The sequence below is a fragment of the Narcine bancroftii genome, chromosome 1, assembly GCF_036971445.1.
Source record: "Narcine bancroftii isolate sNarBan1 chromosome 1, sNarBan1.hap1, whole genome shotgun sequence".
Classification (NCBI taxonomy): domain Eukaryota; kingdom Metazoa; phylum Chordata; class Chondrichthyes; order Torpediniformes; family Narcinidae; genus Narcine; species Narcine bancroftii.
Window position 1 is genome coordinate 50,001,890 of NC_091469.1, and position 10,965 is coordinate 50,012,854.

The 10,965-nt window shown below is 35.4% G+C and overlaps 1 long non-coding RNA gene across 1 annotated transcript in view; it reads right to left on the bottom strand.

Moving 5' to 3' along the window:
- The window catches only part of LOC138736261 (uncharacterized), a 29,208-nt gene extending 19,324 nt beyond the window's left edge, over window positions 1-9,884 (bottom strand). Inside the window, exon 1 of the long non-coding RNA XR_011340190.1 lies at window positions 9,778-9,884. This is a non-coding gene — a long non-coding RNA (uncharacterized lncRNA). The remainder of the gene's footprint in view (window positions 1-9,777) is intronic.
- Window positions 9,885-10,965: the final 1,081 nt, after the last annotated feature.

The window sequence follows — 10,965 nt, forward strand, 5'->3', positions numbered from 1 at the left end:
GAAACAAACAGAAGAGGTTTCCCAGCAAACTCTTTCGGCAAATGACAAATGTTTCCTGTCATCTGGGCAATGCTCTGGGTTCTTCTACCTAAAAAGGTAGTCAGCAGTAACAGTTATGAAACATGCATGCAATTTTTTTAAAAAGCATAAGGAAGTCCCCAAGCATAATAATTGTGAAGAAAACTTTTGCATTGTTTTTGTCAAAATGAATTTCAATAATTTGAAATATAGCTTCAAAGAATTTTTGCCAATTGAAAGATGATGTGTTAATGAATATGCCCACTTTCAATGTGTAACAGATTAAGCAGGCAATTAAACCCATACTCAAGAACTCACCCCAATAATTTTGGGTAACACTTCATTCAGTACTTAGGGAGCAAGTGGCAGGATCATTGGTGAGATTTTCTTCCAAATCAGAACAATGAACCTTCCAAAGCATATATACACAGGAGGAGAATATGCATGACTTTAAAATGAGTAGATTTAAGACTTCACCATCCAGTGGAATCAATTCTTGCCTCAAAATCCATTTCACCTGAGAACTATAATGGGGCTGTTTCTTCACATGCAACTTTATGGGAGGTCGACTAGTGTATCAAACTAATCCATACCAATATAAATCTTTTTTACTACTCTTATACACTGTGGTTAATTCCACATGGGTTCAATCTTAGGACATGTAAATATACTTGCTGGTAAGATGTAGAGAAATTTTGGAATAAAACACTGCAATTTCAAGGCAAATATAGATTCCTCTTTGGTGCTCTGTATCTATCACATATCATTTTGACTTTACACAAGCTGCTATTAAAGCCCAGTCTGGTGGGAAGCAGAATTTCTAAGAGATCTAAAGCAGTTATTGAGGTAGTTAAGAAGTTTTAAATTTTGAACAATTTTGTTTCAATGCTAAGAGGAAGCAGATGATGAGCCCTTTATCTGAACATTAAAAAAATGAGGAAGAAGTATCAAAAACAGATATGCATAACTCTTCTGTAATTGTCAGGAAGCCTCAGATCACACTCAGATATAGCAATATAACTTTAGCCTTAAAACAGGGTATATTGAATGTAGACGGTGGAAACTTTGGAAAAGTGAGTAGATTCTCATGCAATATTAGGTAGGGAGCTGTAAAGCAGGGTACTATATGGAAATTGCCCTATAAATTCTGGATATAAACTAAAATGTGATGGGAAGCTGAACACAATGAATGTGCTTTTCCTGCCTTACGTTCTTGTATTTTCATTTATCCCTCCACATTCACAATTTTTCAAATGCTGTATACTTTCCTATTTATAATTATACTTCCAATGAAAAGTTATTAATCTTTGAATGTTGGGTTTTAATGAAATACTTGTGAGCTCTCACATTTGAGAAGGTCAGGGACTTTAAGAAGAAATAAAACAAAAGCATTAATTGTCATAGCAAAGAGAGAACATTAACCCTGTCAAAGAAAGTGAAGCTGAGCAGTAATGGTCCTTTTTATGATTTAAAGGATTAGTACAAGTTAAAATAAAAGCCTTTCCACAAAGAGTAGAAAGAAATCTGTTTCATGCTTCTTCGGATTCAGTATCACTTTTAAAGTTCTGCTAATAGCATCTTATACTAATTCACAAAAACTAAGCCATATTGCTGCACTTAGCACTGTTGAGACCACCCACACGGGTGTACATACAAAAACCACATGTGTGAGGAATGTCTGCTGTTAATGGAAATCAATATCAGCATTACAACCCTATTACACTCACAGAGCAGCTTAGCAGACAAAATCACTTGATTCATCTTTTAGGTATCGTCAGCTACATTTATACAATTGGATATTACTCTGCTGGCTATCTTACCAAATGTATCTTAATTCTAATAGAAAATAATGTTTCAATTGATTTAATTACCCCCTGACACATTGGTTGGTGAGAATACTATGCTACATGGTGGACTTCACATCTGATTAACTAGATGTGAAGGGCAACTTGAATGTTATGATAACAGGTGGTAAGGGTCTCTTTTTCGGCTCTCCCCTTGTGCATCTTTATAGAGAAGCAAAAAGTCCATTGGAAAGATAAATTTTTTTTAGGGGCAAAGCAGGATTTCACTCACAACTTTATTTTATATGATACACTTATTTTAGACAAGCTAACAATTTGCTTTTTAACAGTAAAACTGAAGCAGCCATTCAGTTTGCCTATAAAATTTAGAGGGAGGCAAGACATTTGTTGTGTGGTCTCCACATTCAACTTTGTGAAGTTTCAATGCAGCAAATCAATGCAAACGTTTCAATACCAATCATGCATCAAGGACTGAGGGGAGAAACTCGGAGTTGCATGGGAGACCACAGATGTTAGAATATGAAGCTCAACATAATCTGCTGGAGGAACTCAGTGGGTTGTGCAACATCAATAGAAAAACATTAGGTTTTGCTCTTTCCCGTTCATCCTCATTTCATCAAAAAGTCACATCAGCATTTACATTTCAAAGATACCAAATAAAATGTATCAGAAACCCAGGAAAACTGCTATGATTTATGGTGAAGGGTTTGCAATGCAAATTTAACCCAGAAATAAAGTCCACACCAGATTCTTTGTGCTGTGAAGGTACATGTTGAATTTTACACTGTGGCAAGTTGTAGGTAATGGAGTTGTAATGGTTATATAGCATATTGAGCCTCATAGATATCTGGCCCTCTCATTGAAAATATACCGGATCAGGATTTATGTATTTAAATACAAACAGGACTACGATCAGGGAAAAGACTCCATTGTAAATTACCAGTGAAACTTCAACTAAATCTCTTCTCAAAACATTAAATATTTTACCTCTATTCAACCTATTCTACGTATTATTCACTATTTTGTTTTCTTTTTATTGATTTTACTGTGATATGAAACATACAATAGACAATGCATAGAGTGAATATGGATACATGATTGACAAGATTACAATATACAACAACCAATGAAAAATTGGTGTCTTCATCTCTCCATACACAGTCAAAGAGGAAAAATAAAAGACATATTGTACTAAAACCCCCTATACTAATCTATATAAAAAAAAGAAAAGAAAAACAAAAACAACACTAAAAAGCATTGGAAAGCCTTGGAACAGCATTCATCCAACATAAGAAGCCTGGTCCTCACCTACAAGAGAAACTTGATGATATCAGGAAGGGACAACAACTCCAAAAGAAAAATGTTAGAACTTATGTCATATGAAAATATTATATGAATGGGCACAAAGTTTCTTCAAATTTAATAGAAAGAATCAGATGTCGTACTTCTAATTTTTTTCTGAATTGTTTGAGAAAACCATTAGACTATAGTAGGAGGAGTGGTTCCTTCCATCTAAAAAGAATTGCTCTCCTAGCCATCAGGGTAGCGAAAGCTATTATCTGATGAGTAGAAGCCGGAGAGCGACCTACATCCTGCTCCTAAAACTCCAAAAAGAGCAGTTAAGGGATTTGGCTGTAAATCAATTGCAAGAATTACTGAAAGAGGACCAAAAATATCTTTCCAAAACTGGACAGAACCTAAACATATGGGTCAATTAGGCCACTTGTGAATTACAAGATCGTGTTATATGGCAAGCTCTCACTGGCCACTGTGACAGAGGTGCACCAAAGAAAAGGTACAAGGACTGCCTAAAGAAATCTCTTGGTGCCTGCCACATTGACCACCGCCACTGGGCTGATATCGCCTCAAACCGTGCATCTTGGCGCCTCACAGTTTGGCGGGCAGCAACCTCCTTTGAAGAAGACCGCAGAGCCCACCTCACTGACAAAAGGCAAAGGAGGAAAAACCCAACACCCAACCCCAACCAACCAATTTTCCCCTGCAACCGCTGCAACCGTGTCTGCCTGTCCCGCATCGGACTTGTCAGCCACAAACGAGCCTGCAGCTGACGTGGACTTTTACCCCCTCCATAAATCTTCGTCCACGAAGCCAAGCCAAAGAAGAAAGATTGCATTCAAATTAGGAAAAATATGGGCAAGCTCATCTTTAGACATGTGCACCCAATCTACTACCTTAAATTGAATAGGGGAATGTTGAGCACACATTGATGAAGTATTAACTAGTTTAGGAATCTTTTCTCACATCTCTGCAGGAAAAGATAGTTGAAGCTCTTGCTCCCATACCCTTTTAAATTTATGTCAAGACAGGTCGCAATTTTAATAACGTCATGTATAATTGCTAATAAAACCTTCTGGGAGGCGATCAAATTTTAAAAAAAGCATCAACCATATCTGACTGATATAGCAGGGGAAAATTAGGTAATATGGCATTCAAAAAATGTCTAATTTGAAAATATCTAAACAGATGCAAATTAGGGAGACCATGCTTATTTGAAAGTTTCCTCAAAGGACAAAAGGTAATCTTCCATGAACCACTCCCGAATACAAAGAATACCCTTAGCCTTATGAAAAAAAAGCTTGATCATTCACAGATAGTTGAAAAGAATAATTAGATAGAATAAAAACGGATAGAGTAAAATTCTTTAAATCAAAGAACTTCCGGTACTGAAACTATATCCATAATGCATTTGGGTATAGGAGTGGTTATCAATTTACTAACCTTGGTAAGTACAAAAGGAAAGGAAACTCCCAATAAAGAAAATTTCAATTCTAGATTTACCCACAATGGATGTTCAAATTTATCAGAATGAAAATTCCAGAATATGGTATATCTAATATTAATTGCCTAATACTAAAATCTGAAGTTAGGTATTGCCAAGCCTCCATCCTTTTAAAACTTCTGTAATTGAGCTTTATTTAACCTAGCATTTTTATTCTGCCAAATATAGGAAGATATTGCGGAATCAATAATATCAAATTATGACTTCAGAGTAAAAATTGGAATGGCTTGAAATAAATACAAAAATTTAGGTAAAACTATAATCTTGATTGCATTAATGGGACTCTACTAATGATAATGGGGACCATACAGAGAGGGATTGTTTCACGTGGTCAATCAAAGGAAAAAAATGAGCTGATATAAATCTTTAATTTGTTTTAAACGTCTAGATAGATAAAATATTCCTGAACATTCTTAAATAGCATATGCTCATAAACAGATACCTGAATATTCAGGTGAAGTAAGTCACTCTTCTGAAGATTTAATTTATAGCCAGAAAAAACACTGAATTGCGAGCAAAGAAAACATAAAGGAATACATTTCTCTGGGTCTGAAACATATAACAGCCAATCACCCACATATAAAGTTTCTTTATATCCCCCCCCCCCCACCATTAATTCTCCCAATATTGTTAGAATCTCAAAACACAATTACTAAGGGTTCCAATGCTAAATCAAACAGAGCTAAGAGGACAGCCCTGTCTAATTCTGCGCTGAAGTCTAAACAGGGAGGATTTTGATGGTTGGTAACAACAGATGCAGAAGAAGTGTGATAGATCAGTTTAATCCAAGAAATACAACCAGGGCCAAAATTAAATTTCTCTAAAACCTCAAATAGATAAGGTCATTCCTGTCAAATGCTTTCTCAGCATCCAATGAAATAACACATTTTGGAATCTTAGTTGAAGGAGATATGAATATTTGAATATGAATAATGATTTTTAATGAACCCGGTCTGATCATTGGAAATAATACAGTGAAGAACAATATCCAACTAAATAGCTACAATTTTAGAAAAAAATTTGAATCAACATTTGATAATTATGTTGGTCGATAAGAAGCACGATCAGAAGAGTCTTTATTCTTTTTTAAGAATTAAAGAAATTAATGCCTTGTAAAAAGTCTGAGGCAGGGTTTCCAAAGAGATAGAGTCCTTAAACACTTTACATAACCAGGGAACAAACAGGTTAGAAAATGATTTGAAAAGCTCAATCACGCATCCATCTGGACCAGGTGCTTTACCCGATTGAAGAGAATAATAGCTTTAAAAATTTCATCCTCAGAGATAGGTTCCTCTAAAGATATATTATGAGACAGTTTAGGAAAGTTCAATTGGCCCAGGAAATTATCCATTGAACTTGAATGATTATGAAAATCAGATTTGTATAAATTAGGATAAAATTCATGGAATCCCTTATTTATTTCATCATGATCAATAGTCAGGTTTCCATCTCATTAATGAATCTCTGTAATCTGTCTTTTAACTAGCTAATATCTTACCAAATTTCTCCCCATGTATGCAAAACTGGCTTTTGGATTTAATGAGCTGGTTTTCAATTGAGCAAGTTAAAAGCAATCATTTGCATTTGGGGTTCCACTCTCTCTTTATAAAAGTCAGAATTAGGAACTACTGAGTATAATCTATCAATTTCTTTAATCTTATTAACCAACAACATTCTTTCCTTATTTGTTCGCTTTCTCAGCCCCACTGAATATGAAATAATTTGACCTCAAAGATAGACCTTAAAAGTATCCCATAATATCAAGCTCGACATTCCTTCAGTAGAATTTATTTCAAAAAAGGTATCTGTTCTTTAACAAACTTTTCATCCTGTAACAAAGTAGAATTAAACTGCCATTGCCTGGAACTGGAAATGACATCAGTCAATTTAATTGAAAGCTTCATTGGCGCATGATCAGATATAACAATTGCTTCAAAATCACAAGTAGTAACAGATGGTGCTTGCCAGTGTCAATAAAGAAATAGAATATTTATGGTGAACATGAGAGAAAAATGAAAATTCTTTATCATCTGAATGCAAAAACCTCCAAATATCTAGAAGCCCTGAGTCCAACAACAAAGAATAAAACTAGCCAATTTATTTGTGAGTATCTGATTGGAGGCTGATTTATCAATCAAAGGATTGAGACAGCCATTGAAGTCTCCCCCACCCCCCTCACCCCCATAAACAAAATATAATTATTCAAATTCAGCAATAATGAAAACACATGTTTAATAAATACAGGGTTGTCACAGTTAGGAGCATAAATGTTCACCAGCACAACCTTATTTTCATATAGGGAACCAGTTATAATTAGAAATCTACCATTGTAACAGTATCAAAATGTATAAACTGAGTAAAAAAATCAATAAAAATTGATACTCTTTAATTTTAGCTTGGGATAAAGAATGGAATTGTTGGGCCTCCCAAAAATTAAAAAAAAAAAATTCTGACTAACCTCCCCTCGAATATGCACCCCCTGTGCACCCCCTATAATGTTAGCTTGAAGCCTTTTAAACACATTAAAAAAAAATTCTGACTAACCTCCCCTCGAATATGCACTCCCTATGCACCCCCTATAATCTTAGCTTGAAGCCTTTTAAACACATTTTTAAAAATTCCATTCAATTGGATTATTCAGGCCATTCAAATGCCACAATACTAGATAAAAAATCTTGCCATTCATCATGTCTAAATACTGTGTAAATCTATAACAGAACCATGTATATGGAGCAAGAAAAAGCCACATCCAAAGGGATGTTTACAGACCATGGAGAAAACCAGGCAATGAAGCAGTTAAAATTGGTAAGGATGGAATTCCAAGACAGTCCGGAGAAAAGTACCTAATCTACATAACCTTTCCCCTCCCTAAAACCCAAAAGCTATCCTATAGTTAGATATCAAGCTAATTAGCATTGCAACCCCCATTGTCTCCAGCTGGCTAAGCTCCAAAATACAAAAAAAAATTAATTCCCAACATAATGTATTCAGAACATGCAGGAATTATGCAACATCAAATTATAAACCAAGAAGATGTTCTGTCTGAAAGCCACAAGGTCAAACAAAACCAATTAACATACATCATCCATTTTAACCTTAAAAGTAAAGTAAAGCTGAAAACAATAGGATATCTTAGATATCTTCAGGAGAAGAATGCCAACTAAAAAAAAGATAGTAAAAAATAAACAAATTATAGATTGACCTAAAGAAAATACTTTAAATTAAATTAACCTTCCACCAAACAAAACCTCTTACGAAGACCATCTTTCGGTGTAATTTTCAAACGTGAAGGAAACAATGGGAAGGTCGAACCTGTTTATATAGTTCAGCCATTATTGCTTTATACTGTGCTTTCTCAGTAAGAATTTCAGGGCAGAGATCCTCCACAATGCGAAATTCAAATTCTTTGTACTTATGTTTTTTCTGTCATTATGCTTCACGGATTATAATTTCTTTGGTCTGAACGTAATGCAGACACAGAATCACTGGTTGAAACTTTAACTCTGGGGAAGGTTTCAATCATAAAGCCCAATGCACTTTATCCAAGATAGGAGGTTTCTATAGTACAGCTCCCTCAAATAACTCAAACAAAAAATTCAAAAAGATTTTAATTGTTGTTTTCAGGTAAACCAATAATAAGTAGATACAGTCTGTAATTGTGACTTTCCAATCACTTTCTGTTTAAACTTGTTAAGTTGCTGTGTAGTGGAAGTTAAAGTCTGCTCCAAAGAATGTAACCTTCAACATGCTTGACTGCACCCTACTCCAACATAGAGATCCGACCATTATGAGCCTCTAAGTTTAAATTCAGGGCAACCAGTTTGCTTTTAAAACCTCTAAGTGTTGATTCTAGACTTAACAACCATTCATCCAGTTTAGCATGCAGCTTCTTGAGAAGTTCAGTAATTATTTCTACTGTTAATGGAGTGTTTTTAGGATCTTCCTTAAGGTTTCCATTTTTCTTTCTGTTTTTCCCATTTTTAGTTTACACTTCTGAGCAATGTCATTGTAAATAAAATGAAATACTATTATGCAGGGCCAGATTTAAGCCTATTTGACCAATTTGATCAAATTGGGCCCCGTGCCTCAAGGGGGCCCCGTGCATGTGTCTGAGCCCAGGCCTTGAGCAGAGAACACTGTGACGGACTTCATTTAAAATTGTAAGAAAATAATAATACTATAGGCCTTATAAACTGAGGGATTTGTCAGTGAACTCATGAAGTTATTGCCTTTAATTGATCGTATTATCTCAGTGAAATATTTTTAGGAAATATGTCTTTGATTAAACTACTGGCTATAGGCCTCCTTTGTCTCCTTAGCCAAAAATGTCATGTTTTGTATTCATTGCATCCAGTAAGATGGATGTATTCCGGAGCTGATGAAGCATCTCTTATTATTATCAAGATCAAAACAGGCGATAGGCTAATCAATAAGAGAACTTGTCATTTAATATGAGATTGAGATAGCGTCATGCTAGCCTAGGGCCTAGCCTATATCCTAGGCTTAAGCAATTAGCCTGAACGTAAATAGCCTCGGCCCTAAATGTAAAATTTCTGACAATATTAGCAATCGTAGATGGAATTAGTTAGGATATTCGGGTCTTGTAAAGATTAATAACTCCAGAGTTAGGTTATTTTAAGTTGATCTTTACTAGGCTAGGTCACTGTGGGGGTTATAGCCTACATCTTTATGAGCTGGTTTACAAGGTTATTCAGCTATAGGGGCATGTACTGTACATCTCGGGGTTTTTCATCTTTACAAGATCCAGATATTCTTAGCAAGGCTGCCTCTGTCATTGTTTCATAATTTTGCAGTAGTTTGATTTAGTATTAAAATAGTACTAGGCTACTGTTACTAACTATGCTATTGCACTGCCAGGACTTAATATAGCCTATTTCAAGGTTTTGGTGATTTGGAACAGCTTGACCATGTGGAAATTGTTTTCTTCAGGGGAAAATTTCATCCATTACACGCATCAGTTTTTCCGCCAATTTTCTAGCCAAATATCTAGCGACAAACTAGCGCTAGACATTTGACTAGAAAATCAGCTAAACAAAACAGCAAAATTAAAGTGTGTCCCCCCCCCCACCCCCCATTCTGGAATGTAACCTTAACTAACTAACCTAACCATTACTAAAAAAAGGCAATTCTTACCTTATTCGAAGTTGTCATCATTCAACAAATCCAGAATCGGTCGCTTGTTTTGCTGTTCTGTGGCATGCACAACTTAAGAGTCGGGTGCGTTGTTCCAAGCTGACGTTGGAACAACGTAAAGCTAATGAACAAAATGACGTGGGATTGACTTTGGTTTCATACGTTGTACCAATGATGATGACAACATTGTTCCACTTTTATAACAAATTGCTAACATCTTTTGTGTAATTTTAAGTCTAAACATTTTAAAATATATTTCTTTTATCTTAAAAATATAGCCCAGAGAATTAACTGCTTAAAATTTATATGTCATTTTACATGGCAGGCACAAGACAAAGGGCGTAAGTATTTAAGCGGCAACCAGAAACAAGCACTGGCCAAGGCTAAGGTAGCTGAAAATGAAAAACATAGAGCTACTATCACAAAATTCCTTGTCACTCCATCTTTGAAGTGCCCATGTATTGAGGATGAAGAAAACAAAAACAATTCAGAAAATGACAATACAGCCTTGAGACCAATTACAGTTGATGAATACAATGATGAAATTGATAACAAGTTAGAAAAGGATGACACAGCTGTGAATCAAATTGAAGACGATCTCAATACACCAGAAGACAGTGCCAAAGCGGCAAGTCCACTTATAGCCGAAAAAGACCAAGCCCAAACATCACGCAATGATGGATCATCGATGAGTACAGTTGTAATTAACATTTATGATGACCCAGCCAACTGGCCAGCATACATAAATCAAAATGTAAGAGATTATTTAAGAATGAAAGGTCGTCCTATTCCAGTGAATAACTTCCCACAAAATGAAAAGGGATCGTGTTTTTCAAAGTTTCACTGTAAGAGGAAACTTTCAAATGGGGAGTGTGTTGAAAAACCTTGGATTATATACTCTCAGTCTGCCGATAGAATTTATTGCTTTTATTGTAAACTTTTTAGTAAGAACACAACCAGTCCACTATCAACAAGTGGATTCAACAACTGGTCTAATCTTTATACAAGGTTGTGTGAGCATGAAAATTCTAAAAACCATTTGGAAGCCACATGGAGTTTCTGGGAGTTACACCGAAGACTTTGGAGAGGACAGACAATTGACAAAGAACTTGAAATAATCGTCAATGAACATGCAAAGCACTGGCAGCAAGTATTCAAAAGGCTCGTCGCAATAGCGCAGTTTCTTGC